The 13,695-nt window shown below is 40.2% G+C and overlaps 1 non-coding gene across 1 annotated transcript; it reads left to right on the top strand.

The window, feature by feature from the left end:
- Positions 1–12,294: 12,294 nt before the first annotated feature.
- Positions 12,295–12,401, top strand: LOC148548870 (small nucleolar RNA R71). Its single transcript, XR_015898385.1, has one exon. It is a non-coding gene; the product is annotated as a small nucleolar RNA R71 (small nucleolar RNA).
- The last annotated feature ends 1,294 nt before the right edge of the window (positions 12,402–13,695 follow it).

The following is a 13,695-nucleotide window of genomic DNA, read 5'->3' as shown; positions in this document are numbered from 1 at the left end:
GGCTGCCAATTTCTCATTAGAGATGGCAGACAAATCTATAAAAATGGCTTATAGACTAGTAGAGGACGTGTTAGTAAAGGTTGGAGGCCTTTACATCCCTGCTAATTTCATAATCCTAGACACTGGGAAGGATGAGGATGAATCCATCATCCTTGGAAGACCCTTCCTAGCCACAGCAAGAGCTGTGATTGATGTAGACAGAGGAGAATTGATCCTTCAACAGAATGAGGACAACCTTGTATTTGAAACTCAAGAATCTCCTTCTGTAACAATGGAAAGGAAGCATAGAAAGCTTCTTTCAGTACAGATTCAACTAAAGCCCCCCACAGTCAAACTCTAAGTTTGGTGTTGGGATTCTATAAAATTGACCTGATCACCTGTGTGGCTCCATGAGAGCCCACTGTCAAGCTATTGACATTAAAGAAGCGCTTGTTGGGAGGCAACCCAATTTTTATTTATCCAATTTTATTTTTATTTTTGTTGTTATTTCATGTTTTATTAGGTTCATGATCATGTGGAGTCACAATATAAATATAAAAATTAAAAACAGAATCAAAAACAGCAGAAGAAAAATCACACCCTAGAGGAAGGACTTACTGGCATTTAAACGCCAGTAAGGAGCATCTGGCTGGCGTTCAATGCCAGAACAGAGCATGGATCTGGCATTGAATGCCAGAAAAAAGCAACATCCTGGCATTCAAACGCCAGGAATGCACCCTGAGAAGAGCTGGCACTGAACGCCAGAAACAAGCATAGAACTGGCGTTCAACGCTAGAAACATGCTGCATCTGGGCATTGAATGCCCAGAACAAGCATCAATTCAGCGTTTAAACGCCAGAATTGCATGCAAAGGCGCCTTACATGCCTAAAAGGTCCAGGGATGTAAATCCTTGACACCTCAGGATCTGTGGACCCCACAGGATCCCCACCTACCTCTACTTACCTTAACTCATCATAATCCTATATCACCCTTTCCCAAGAACCCTTCACCAATCACCTCAATCTCTCTTCCCCATCACCTCTTCACCACTCACATCCATTACTCCCCTAAAACCATCATACAACCCACCTACACCCACCCACTCAAATTCAAACCATCAACACACCTCCATCTCTCCTTCTTCTCATCCTTTCTTTCTCCTTTTGCTCGAGGACGAGCAAACATTTTAAGTTTGGTGTGGAAAAAGCATTTCTTTTTTTTTTCATAACCACTAATGCCTCAAGGGATGCACTTCCCTCCACAAAACTATTGGGAGCAAATCAACACCTCCCTAGGAGAATTAAGTTCCAACATGGGACAACTAAGGGTGGAACATCAAGAGCATTCCATCATCCTCCATGAAATTAGAGAAGATCAAAGAGCTATGAGGGAGGAGCAACAAAGACAAGGAAGAGACATAGAGGAGCTCAATAGCACCATTGGTTCTTCAAGAAGAGGAAGACGCCACCCTCACTAAGGTAGACTCATTCCTTAATCTCTTTGTTTATTTATTTTCCTGTTTTTCGATTTTGAGCTTTATGATTATTTATATTTGTGTCTTATTACATGATCATTAGTATCTAAGTGTCTATGCCTTAAAGTAGTGAATATGAATCCATCACCTCTCTTAAATAAAAAATTTTTTAATTACAAAAGAACAAGAAGTACATGGTTTCGAATTCATCCTTGAAACTAGTTTAATTATTTTGATGTGGTGACAATACATTTTGTTTTCTGAATGAATGCTTGAACAGTGCATATGTCTTTTGAAGTTGTTGTTTATGAATGTTAAATATGTTGGCTCTTGAATGAATGATGAAAAGGAGAAATGTTATTTGATAATCTGAAAAATCATAAAAATGATTCTTGAAGCAAGAAAAAGCAGTGAATACAAAAAGCTTGTAGAAAAAAAAAGAAAAAAATGGCAAAAAAAAGAGAAAGAAAAAGAGAAAGCAAGCAGAAAAAGTCAAAAGCTCTTAAAACCAAAAGGCAAGAGCAAAAAGCCAATAGCCCTTAAAACCAAAAGGCAAGGGTAATAAAAAGGATCCAAGGCTTTGAGCATCAGTGGATAGGAGGGCCTAAAGGAATAAAATCCTGGCCTAAGCGGCTAAACCAAGCTGTCCCTAACCATGTGCTTGTGGCGTGAAGGTGTCAAGTGAAAACTTGAGACTGAGTGGTTAAAGTCAAGGTCAAAAGCAAAAAAAGAGTGTGCTTAAGAATCCTGGACACCTCTAATTAGGGACTTTAGCAAAGCTAAGTCACAATCTGAAAAGGTTCACCCAGTTATGTGTCTGTGGCATTTATTTATCCGGTGGTAATACTGGAAAACAAAGTGCTTAGGGTCACGGCCAAGACTCATAAAGTAGCTGTGTTCAAGAATCAACATACTGAACTAGGAGAATCAATAACACTATCTGAACTCTGAGTTCCTATAGATGCCAATCATTCTGAACTTCAATGGATAAAGTGAGATGCCAAAACTATTCAAGAGGCAAAAAGCTACAAGTCCCGCTCATCTGATTGGAGCTATGTTTCATTTATATTTTGGAATTTATAGTATATTCTCTTCTTTTTATCTTATTTGATTTTCAGTTGCTTGGGGACAAGCAATAATTTGAGTTTGGTGTTGTGATGAGCGGATAATTTATACGCTTTTTGGCATTGTTTTTACATAGTTCTCAGTATGATTTAGTTAGTTTTTAGTATATTTTTATTAGTTTTTAATTAAAAATCACATTTCTAGATTTTACTATGAGTTTGTGTATTTTTCTGTAATTTCAGGTATTTTCTGGCTGAAATTGAGGGACCTGAGCAAAAATCAGATTCAGAGGTCGAAGAAGGACTGCAGATGCTGTTGGATTCTGACCTCCCTGCACTCAAAGTGAATTTTCTGGAGCTACAGAACTCCAAATGGTGCGCTTTCAATTGCGTTAGAAAGTAGACATCCAGGACTTTCCAGCAATATATAATAGTCTATACTTTACCCGATTTTAGATGATGCAAACGCGTGTTGAACGCCAGTTCCATGTTGCAGTCTGGCATTCAGCGCCAGAAACAAGTTGCAAAGTGGAGTTCAACGCTAGAACACATTACAAACTGGCGTTCAACTCCAAGAAAGACCACTCCACGTGTAAACTTCAAGCTCAGTCCAAGCACACACCAAGTGGGCCCCGAAAGTGGATTTCTGCATCATTTACTCATTTCTGTAAACCCTAGTAACTAGTTTAGTATAAATAGGACTTTTTACTATCTTTGTAGAGATCTTTGATGAGTTTTATGCTATCTTAGACTTTTGTGAGGGCTGGCCATTTGGCCATTCCTGAACCTTCATCACTTATGTATTTTCAACGGTAGAGTTTCTATACACCATAGATAAGCTGTGGAGCTCTGCTGTTCCTCATGAATTAATACAAAGTACTACTGTTTTTCTATTCAATTCAACTTATTCCGCTTCTAAGATATTCATTCGCACTTCAACATGAATGTGATGATCGTGACACTCATCATCATTCCCTATGAACGTGTACCTGACAACCACTTTCGTTCTACCTTCGATTGAATGAGTATCTCTTGGATTTCTTAATCAGAATCTTCGTGGTATAAGTTAGAATCCATGGACGGCCATTCTTGAGATCTGGAAAGTCTAAACCTTGTCTGTGGTATTCCGAGTAGGATCCGGGAAGGGATGGTTGTGACGAACTTCAAACTCGCGAGTGCTGCGCGTAGTGACAGACGCAAAAGGAGGGTGAATCCTATTCTAGTATGATTGAGAACCTCTAGATGATTAGCCATACAGTGACAGTGTATCGGACCATTTTCACAGAGAGGATGGGAAGTAGCCATTGACAACGGTGATGCCCTACACAAAGCTTGCCATAGAAAGGAGTAAGATTGATTGGATGAAGACAGCAGGAAAGCAGAGGTTCAGAGGAACGAAAGCATTTCTATACGCTTATCTGAAATTCTCACCAATGAATTACATAAGTACCACTATCCTATTTTATATTTTATTTATATTTTACTTATCAATTCATAAAATCAGTAGAATCCGCCTGACTGAGATTTACAAGGTGACCATAGCTTGCTTCAAGCCGACAATCTCCGTGGGATCGACCCTTACTCACGTAAGGTTTATTACTTGGACGACCCAGTGCACTTACTGGTTAGTTGTACGAAGTTGTGAAACAAAATTAAGAATATGAACGTGCGTGTGAAGTTTTTAGCACCGTTACCAAGGAAGTAAAGATCACGATTTCGCACACCAATACTCATAATCATGAGGGACATTTAGTCATTGATGATGAAATACGATACTGCAAAAGAAGCGATTTATTAAAAGTAAGTCAATAATCAATGTAAAGGTCACTAGGTTCGCATTAATTGGTGTTGGTAAATGATGCATGAAAACTTGTCCCTTAACAAATCTCCCTCGGCAAGTATACCGAATTGTCGTCAAGTAAAAACTCACAATAGAGTGAGGTCGAATCCCACAGGGATTGATTGGTCAAGCAACTTTAATTGGAAGAATGTTCTGGTTGAGCTATGCAGAAAGTGAGTTGATAATTACAGGAAATTAAATGGCGGGAAAGTAAATAGCAGAAATTAAATGACGGGAAGTAAATTGTAGAATCTTAAATGGGGAAGGGGAGTTTAGCATGAAAGTAAATGGCATAAAGTAAAGAGAATGGGTAAGATCAGAAATGGGGAATTCATTGGGCTTAGGAGATGTTGCATTCTCCGGATCAAGTTCATTTTCATCTCTTCCTAAATCAATGCATTTGTTGATCTCCTTGGCAATCTTAAGTGATTGAATTCCAATTCCTTGGGAATTCAATCTCTCAAATCAGATTAATAGCCAATTCCTTGGTCTAATTGCTCATGAGAAGAGATGAAGTGTGGTCACTGATTATACCACATGTATTTCCAAATCAAAGTATTGGGAGAATTATATGTCACCATGTCCACCCAAACCCCAATTTGGTCCAACATGAGAAACATTTCTAGCATGATCTCTTCATCCCTTTTCCAAGGTTCAGAAGAGATCCAAGTATGAATAGCTTCTTTTCCAAGATAACTACTCAATTAGATGAAGATTGAAAGTTTTCTAGCAAAATCAAGAGAAAAGAAAGAAGAAGAATAATGAAAACTATTATTGATCCATCAAATTACAACAGAGCTCCCTAACCCAATGAAAGGGGTTTAGTTGTTCATAGCTCTGGGAATGGAAAGCAAAGTGGAGAGTACATTCTGAAAGTTAAACTAGAAGTGCAGAGAAAGTAAAATACAGAGAGTAATTCTAGTAGTGTCCAAAAGATTTTTCTCTATTTCAAAGCTACTCCTACATATACTACTCTTCTGATCTTCTAGTTGATTTTTCAAGTCTTGGATATGGGCCTTTGGATCTTGAGTTGAAGCAATTATCTTCTTCAGTGGGCTCAGCTTTACTTGCAGAGAGAGTGTGAAGTAGGCAGGGACTTTAGCTTAGGGCGTTAGTGGTGTTAACGTTAAGTGAAAATGTGGGGTTGATAACGTTAGTGACAATCACCTTTTTCTCTAACGTTCCTAACCCAAAGTGGTCCATGTTAACTTCAACGTTAGTGGCACTAACGTGACCACTAACGTTGACCCTTGGCCCTTTGCAAATGTTACTAGGGTTTACCTTTTTCAATAAGTTGAGAGTACCCATTTCTCCCTACGTTAGAGTTCATGTTAGAATAGTTAACGTGGCCTTTAACGTAGGCTTGCCAAATTTTTGAGAGCGTTAGTGACACTTACCTTTGTCACTAACGCTTCAGAACACCCCTATTTCCCACGTTAGAGTTCATGTTAACTAGGTTAACGTGACTTCTAACGTGGTATTGATAGCCATCTCCAACGTTAGTGACAAAGGTGAGTGTCCCTAACGTTGGCTCATCATCCCTTTTCTCCACGTTAGCTTCCACGTTAATGTAATTAACGTGGTAACTAACGTGGCTCATAGTGGCTCAATCTAACGTTAGTGACAAGGGTGAGTGTCACTAACGTTGGTGATTCTTGCTCCATCCATGTTAGAGTCTACGTTAACTAGGTTAACGTGGCTTGTAACGTAGCCAATATGGGCTTAGTCCAACGTTAGTGACAAAAGTGAGTGTCACTAACGTTGGCATCATCTTCTTCTTCCACGTTAGAGCTCACGTTAACTAAGTTAACGTGGCTCTTAACATGGCCAATTGCCCCTTTTGGAACGTTAGTGGCACTTACTTTTACCACTAACGTTGGAGTTCTACTTCTCTTTCACTTTAGCTTCCACGTTAACATAGTTAACGTGGCAACTGACGTGGGCTATGATGGCTCACGAAGGCGTTATTGGCAATCACTTTTCTCATTAACGTTGTAAGCTAGCCTTCATTCCACGTTAGTGGTCACGTTAGCTAGACTAACGTGGCTACTAACATGGTTCTTCCTTGCTTCCTTTATCCTGAAATCAAGCAATAAAGTGCATCAAAGCTCTAATCCAAGTTATGAGACATGTATCATTCAATTTGTCCTTTAATTCATGCATAATTCTCATGAAATCATGTAAAATTCACAATGTTTGCTTGAATAAAGATGTAAGTGATTATTTACCCAAAACTTGCTTATTTCCTAAGAAAATGCATGAAACTACCTTAAAACCATAAAGAAAAGGTCAGTGAAACTGGCCAAAATGCCCTGGCATCACAACACCAAACTTAAAGATTGCTTGTCCCTAAGCAAGTACTGGAACAAGAGAATGATGAATGAAATGACAAGAGGAATGAATCATTATTGTGGAAGTCATGTTCTTGGTTTTATGGGGTTTCATGCATAGCAACTTAAGTTCATTCCTTTACTGGCTTTCAGACCTTTATCATGCCTTGGAATACTCACTTGATTGCACCCTTTGAGACTTTTATTTATTGATCCCTTTGTCTTTCCAAGGTTTATTTCTTCCTTAGGCTAAGTGTTCTGTGAGGGGGGCGACTCTTTAAGATAAGCTTTCAGCCAACACTCCAGAACCAGTTGGTTCAAGGTGCTAGGTGATGAAACAACCCTAAGGACTTACTCCCTCAAGTCTCTCTCCCCCATACATGCACACCATAGGCACATGGTTTGTTATTTTCTTTCCTTGAGGTCTTGGTGTCCAGCACCTCTTTGGGTTACTAAATGTTCTGTAGCAAGGTTGCTCTTGATAGTGGATTTTCAGTTGATAATCCCAGGTTAGTTAACCCAAGTTACCAAGTGATGAAGCACTCCTAAGAACTTATTCATCCAAGCAGATCCTTGGTACAAGAGCACCACAGACACATCCCTCAAGATTCAAGCCCTTGGTGCCTAGCCTTATTCTTTATTAGCTTTTCTTTCTTTTTCAACTCTTATTGTTCTTTTTCTTTTTCTTGTTAGGATCTTATTATTTAGCTAGTCTCATGGGGTGTGTTTCAACCATATGATTCAAGACAGATAGTTGCCTTCCCACCTTGTTGGTGAACTAACTTAGCTAAGTGATTACTACACCACAAATTTAAGGACCTACTCCACAACTTGAACATCACTCTGGTCTTTCATAACATCTCTTTTTATTGGACTTAAAAGGACAAGCATACAATAAGCAAGATGAGAATGAAAACAGGCAACTTGAACCAGCAAGCATAGACTTAAGTAGGGAGAATACTAAAGACAGAATTGAAATTCCTAGACTACCATGGAAGCATGTTCTATTTCATACATGATTTTCCTTATTTAAAAGACTTGAAAAAGAAAGATGGAACAATGAGGGAACTCCACCACCTTTTACTCTTGAGGGTGCTCATGCTCTCTTTCCTGTTTGTCCTCCTTGTGTCCACTTGTGCTTCCTTGCATACGTGCCAGTCTAGCTTTTTTTCAATCTTCAAGTGCCTTCCTTACTGATTCATGACTCTTTTCTACCCTCTCTCTTTCTTCTCATGCTAATTCATCCTTCACTTCTTCATAGCTTATGATTCCCAGATGTAATATAGGCAGTTGTCCGACTAAGTATCCGAGCCTGGCCTGAGTGTTCACCTGGTGTCCAGTCTGGCTCATGTAAACTCCTTTTGAAAATGCCCTGTGTTCGTCGAAGAGTTCTGCCTATTCTAATTGTTTCCGATGCATTTCATGTATGTGTGCACCTTGATGTTCTTGGATGTTGATTAGTTTTTGGATGGCTTCTTGTTGTTGATCCTGCTTTTGTTCCAACCTGTGGAAGGATTCTCCCCATTGTTTTCCTTGCTCCAGTTGCTGCTCCATCAATTGTCTTTGCCACTCCCCTTGTTGATTCATCCATCTAGATAGTGACTCTTCTTGACGGTTTATCAATTGTAGGTGAAGCTCTTTCTGTGCCCCTTGATTTTCCAAGTATTGTCTAGATAAGTCATCAATGGCTTCCTTTAGTTGGTGCATGTCCAAAGAGGCTTGCTCCTCTAGGTTCTGTCCTTCTACCACTTGGTGCACTGGCCTCTTTCTTATCCTTCGTTGAGGTAGGGGAAATGCAACAGCATGCATACGCCGGACAGTAATTGGGATACCAACTTTTATCCATTCGGGGTTTTCATCTTCGAACACCACCCCTGCCTTGTCACACAGGCGGAAAATGGTGCTGGGATAGCCTAACCTTCCCCCAGAATCACTTTTCTCATCCATCTTCCTAATGCCTTGGGCTATGAGTTCATGCACCTTGATTTCTCCCCCTTTAAGTATACATTGCACCATTGTTTCTCTCTTAAGATTCACCTCTGAATTGTTTCTGGCAGGGAGGATGGATCTCCTTACAATTTCGAACCAACCCTTTGCTTCAGGGGTGAGATCACCTCTTTTTATGAATTTGGGCTTTCCATTGGGATCTCTCACCCAATCCACTCTTTGTACGCAGATATCTTTCACAATTTGGTCATAATTAGGACTACCATCTATTCGAGATTGATAGCTTTCTTCCTCGAATGATATGGTTCGTAGCTTCAACACCCTCATGATGCTCATGTGACTAAAATCCACAGTTACTCCTCTCACAAAGCTTATATAAGATTCCTCTTTCCTATCATACCTCACTGCGTTTGTGTAAAGCTCTCTTACGAGCGTTGCATTTATCCTCGCGGTGACTGGATCGGTGAGGAGCTCCCATCTTCTGTTTTCTACCTTCTCTTTGATTTCGGGGCACTCAGTTTTCTTGACTTGAAAGCCTAGCAAATATATGATCTCCTTATCCGCCATCCATCCAAATTGAAGTGCATGGTAAAAAGTTCTAAACTTCTTTTCATCAAAGGGGCGTTACTCCATAGGGTCCTTCCCCTTTCTTCTTTTAGAGCTTGATGATGCCATGAGTAAGAGTTGACGTGTGAAAGTGTTGAGGGGTTGTGGATAAGTGGTAGAATTTGGTTAGGTTTGGATAGGATGTAGCTTGAAGAATTGTACTTCGAGAGTGAGAAGTTTGAAGAAGTGGTTTCTGGAATGTGAAGGAAAGTACGGACTAGGAATCACTTATATAGGAAAATAATGAGTAAATGAAAGGTGTGGATTGATGGGGTGGTTGTGTGATAGACAGATGGAGTTTTGCATGGGATGAGCACAAGGATCATCAACTTTATGATGGGTTGGTTCAGTTTCCAAGCTTGTTCTCCTTCCAATGTTGCATGGCAACAATTTCCAATGCAATCTCCTTGGAGACACGTGTATAATCTTCTCTTTTTGTGGTGGCCGAACCCTTCAATTGCCCCATCAATTCTCTTTCAAAATAAAAGAAATGTGATTAAAAGAAAACTTGTGGAAAGTGGCGGCAAACTTTAAAGGACAAGAAATTGTAACTACTTTTTAAAATTTTTGTTGTTAACTACTAAATGCTACTCACAAATGCAAACCAACTGACTAATTAAATTTCCATGTATGCAACCTTGGTGACACCAAACTTAGTTTGTGGCAATGTGGTGTAAGATGATTTGTTTAAGGTGCAAAGAATGACATGCTATGAGTTGCATTCATGTACTCTTACTGTGCCTTGAACACCAAACTTGTTCTTCACTATATGTTGCATAAAAGGATTTATTCAAGGATATGTCAAAGTTGATTTGCGATCCATGAACCTTGCTTTATTAACTACTTTAAAAGCATGTAAAACATGGGTTGCCTCCCATGAAGCACTTCTTTAGCGTCACTAGCTTGACGTTCTTCCTTTGTCATGGTGGTTGGTAATGCTTCATATCTTCCCCCCCTTGCAGTAAACCTGTCTCCATTGGCTTCATCAATGATCTCTACATGTTCTAGGGAGAGAACTTTGTTGATGGTGAAAACCTTAGGTAACTGAGATGGGATGGTGGGGAGATGAGGTGAGATATCTAGGAAGTAAGCTGAGATCACTTTATCCCCTGGAGAGAAATCTTCTGTCGGGATCTTTTTATTCCTCCATTGCCTTGGTATCTTCTTCTTTGTTTCTTTTGCTGTTATCCTGCTCTTTGTGGTCTCTTTTCCTACGGGATTTTGTTGCTGGTCTCATATGATTCTGGTGGTTTTGGCTCCACTTGAGTTTCCTTTAGCTGTGACAGCTGCTGATTATTTTGTTTATCACCCAAAGGAATTCCTGAGTGTACAGCTTGTGCCTCAATGCTTGTTTCTCCCACCATTGCTCTGTCATGCTCTGTCCTTAGTTCCTTGCCTTCCTGACCTGCTTTTTGTGAGGGTTTGAAGACATTGAAGGTGAGTTGTTCGTCATGCACCCTCAGTATTAGCTCTCCTCGCTCCACATCTATGAGCGCTCTAGCTGTAGCTAAGAATGGTCTTCCCAATATGATTGGGTGAAGATGACTTTCTTCCATTTCTAGTATGACAAAGTCTGTGGGAAGGAAGTAGTTCCCAACCTTCACCAGCACGTTTTCAACCACTCCTATTGCTGGTTTTTGAGTTTTGTCCGCCAGCCTGATGACTACGTCTGTGGGTATCAGCTCATTGATTTGCAGCCTTTTCATAAGGGATAAAGGCATTAAGTTGATGCTTGCTCCTAGATCACAGAGTCCTTTATCAAACATTGTTTCTCCTATGGCACAGAGGATGTGAAAACTCCCTGGGTCCTTCCTTTTTGTAGGAAGCTCTGGTTGAATGAGAGCACTGCACTCCTTATTCATCACTATAGTTTGTCCTCCTTTGAGTGAGCTTTTCCTGGTCAGCAGCTCCTTCATGTACTTAATGTATGAGGGCATTTGTTGGAGGGCCTTGATGAATGGTATGTTTACATGGAGAGATGCAAATATGTCAAGAAACCTTGAGTATATTCTCTTCTCTACACCACCATTGAGTAATTGGGGAAAGGGTGCATAGAGTCTCAGCAGCTCCTTCTGTGTAATTGTGGTTTCTTGATGATTCTCTTCCTGCTTTCCTGCTGATGTATCTTTAGGTTGTTCTGATGGTTTGTTCGGTTCTTCCTCAGTCTCTCCTTATCACTTATAGTAACCATCTTGCAATCTTCCCATCTGACTTTCTTTGCTTCACCTCTCGGATTTTTCTCTGTGTTACTTGGGAAGCTATCAGTAGGTTTGGGAATCTTCTCAGATAGGTATCCCACTTGAAATTCCAGCCTCTTGATGGTATCTCCCTGATTCTTGATATTGGCTCGCACCTCCTCTTTGAACACCTTGTTATCTTGAATCTCCTTGCATATTCCTTCAAGTAGAGTCTCAATCCTTGATAGTCTTTCTTCTGATGATGGAGAGTTGAGATTGGAAGGATGAGAAGGGCCATTTTGACCTTGGTATGGATGTTGAGAAGTGTTGTTGGGTGGGTGTTGGTATGACCTCTGTGTGGAGTGTTGGTGAATTGCATTGTTGGTGGGGTTATGGCGTCTCTGATCTTGGCCTTGGTCTTGTTGATTTCCCCACCCAAAGTTTGGGTGGTTCCTCCAACCAGGATTATATGTTTTGGAGTATGGGTCATGGTGCTGCCTAGGTGAATTTCCAATGTAGTTTCCTTGCTCCTGACTACCCTCTACTTCTTCATTCACTCCTTCTTGAGTTGCTACTGAAGTGGTGATTGCTCCTACTTGATTCCTCTCTATCTTCTTGGTGAGGTCAGCTAATTGCTTAGTAATCATCTTGTTTTGAGCTAGCAGTGCATCCACATTGTTCAGCTCTATCACTCCTCTAGTATTGCCTCTTTCAGAAGTATAGAAGTATTCATTCTCTGCTACAGTCTCAATGATATCTATGGCTTCTTCAATGGTCTTCTTCTTGTTCAGAGATCCCCCAGATGAGTGGTCTACTTCCTTCTTTGATTCATATGAAAGACCTTCATAGAAAATATGCAACTGCACCCATTTATTGAACATATCTGGTGGGCATCTTCTTGTCAAGTCTTTAAACCTTTCCCATGCTTCATATAGAGTCTCACCATCCTTCGGCCTGAATGTTTGTACCTCAGCTCTCAACCTGTTGATCCGTTGAGGAGGATAGAATCTTGTCAAGAACTTGTTCACCACATCTTCCTAGGTTGCTAAACTCTCCTTTGGAAAGAATTTCAGCCATTTAGATGCTTTGTCCTTGAGCGAGAAGGGAAACAGAAGTAGTATATAGGTGTCAGGATGAACATCATTAGACTTCACAGTATCGCATATCCTCAGGAAGGTGGTTAGATGTTGATTGGGGTCTTCTTGGACACTTCCTCCGAATGAACAATTGTTCTGAACAAGGGTGATGAGCTGTGGCTTTAGTTCAAATTTGTTGGCATGTATGGTTGGCCTTTGGATGCTACTCCCACAGTTTCCTGGGTTTGGGTTGATATAAGAACCCAGAACTCTTCTCTCTTGCCCAGCCTGATGCGCTGGACCTTCTCTGCCATGGTTATAAGCCTCTTCTTCATGATGGTGTTCCATATTCTCATCCATGTCTGGTTCAAAGTACTCTTCCTCTTCCTCAACACCAACTACTCTCTTTCCTCTTGCTTCCCTTCTTAATCTAAGGAAGGTCCTCTCAGGTTCAGAATCAAAGAAAGTTGAAGCCCCGCTTCTTCTACCTGTCATATAACCCACAAGGCAAAAGAAAGAAAGATAGATGCAGACAGTAATTTCCACAGAAATGCTGTTATCGTGAGTGATGCAATATATCAAACAGTTAGTGGGTTAGTGACTGAATTATAAATAACTAAGAAAATAGGTAGGAGAAAGGGAAGAAAATAGCTAAACAGAAAGTAAATTACTCAAATGAACTTAAATCAAACAAAATAAAAAAATTGCTCAATCTAGTTATCCACCAATTTAATCATTGTTGATACAAAATCAATCCCCGGCAACGGCGCCATAAACTTGATGCACGAAAACTTGTCCATTAACAAATCTCCCTCGGCAAGTATACCGAATTGTCGTCAAGTAAAAACTCACAATAGAGTGAGGTCGAATCCCACAGGGATTGATTGGTCAAGCAACTTTAATTGGAAGAATGTTCTAGTTGAGCTAAGCAAAAAGTGAGTTGAGAATTGCAGGAAATTAAATGGCGGGAAAGTAAATAGCAGAAATTAAATGACGGGAAGTAAATTACAGAATCTTAAATGGGGAAGGGGAGTTTAGAATGAAAGTAAATGGCATAAAGTAAAGAGAATGGGTAAGATCAGAAATGGGGAATTCATTGGGCTTAGGAGATGTTGCATTCTCCGGATCAAGTTCATTTTCATCTCTTCCTCAATCAATGCATTCATTGATCTCCTTGGCAATCTTACGTGATTGAATTCCA

The sequence above is a fragment of the Arachis ipaensis genome, chromosome B8 (assembly GCF_059453495.1).
Source record: "Arachis ipaensis isolate K30076 ecotype BB chromosome B8, ASM5945349v1, whole genome shotgun sequence".
In the NCBI taxonomy this organism is placed as follows: domain Eukaryota; kingdom Viridiplantae; phylum Streptophyta; class Magnoliopsida; order Fabales; family Fabaceae; genus Arachis; species Arachis ipaensis.
Note: the sequence above shows the minus strand (reverse complement) of the source record. Positions and strands in the feature narration are given on the sequence as shown.